Here is a 750-nt window from a genome sequence, read left to right on the forward strand (position 1 = left end):
GATTAAGACTTCAGACAATTGAAAATACATTTATCCACTATAAATTAACTAGATGTTCAAAAATCTAGAATTTAGAAGTCAATAAATACGTTGATATTAACATTTTCATTGTTGGGGTATATCATTTCAAATTAAAAAAAAACATAATTTGTTGACGAATAAGACGTCAGACAATTTCAAATACATTGGTCACCTATAGATAGATTAGTTGAACCCAAAACTAGAATTTAGAACTCAATAATTACGTTAATATTAACGTAATTCATTGTTGGGGTACGTCATTTCAAATTAAAAAAAAACATAATATGTTGATGAATAAGACTGCAGACAATTGCAAACACATTTATCCACTATACATAAACTAGATGATCAGAAAACTAGAATTTTGAAGTCAATAAATACGTTGGTATTAACATTTTCATTGTTGGGGTACATCATTTCAAATTAAAAAAAACACATATGTTGTTGTTGAATAAGACTTCAGGCAATTGCAAATACATTAGTCACCTATAGATAGATTAGTTGAACCCAAAACTAGAATTTAGAACTCAATAATTACGTTAATATTAACGTTATTCATTGTTGGGGTACGTCATTTCAAATTAAAAAAAAACATTATATGTTGATGAAGAAGACTTTGATACGGAGCGTCTGTTCGTGACGTCCCGTGTCGTAAATACCAATGCGTTGTGTATTGTTATGATTCGTTTATTATATAACCAATAAGTAATGTTTACAATGATCGGGGCA

This window comes from Metopolophium dirhodum, chromosome 1 (assembly GCF_019925205.1).
Source record: "Metopolophium dirhodum isolate CAU chromosome 1, ASM1992520v1, whole genome shotgun sequence".
In the NCBI taxonomy this organism is placed as follows: Eukaryota; Metazoa; Arthropoda; class Insecta; order Hemiptera; family Aphididae; genus Metopolophium; species Metopolophium dirhodum.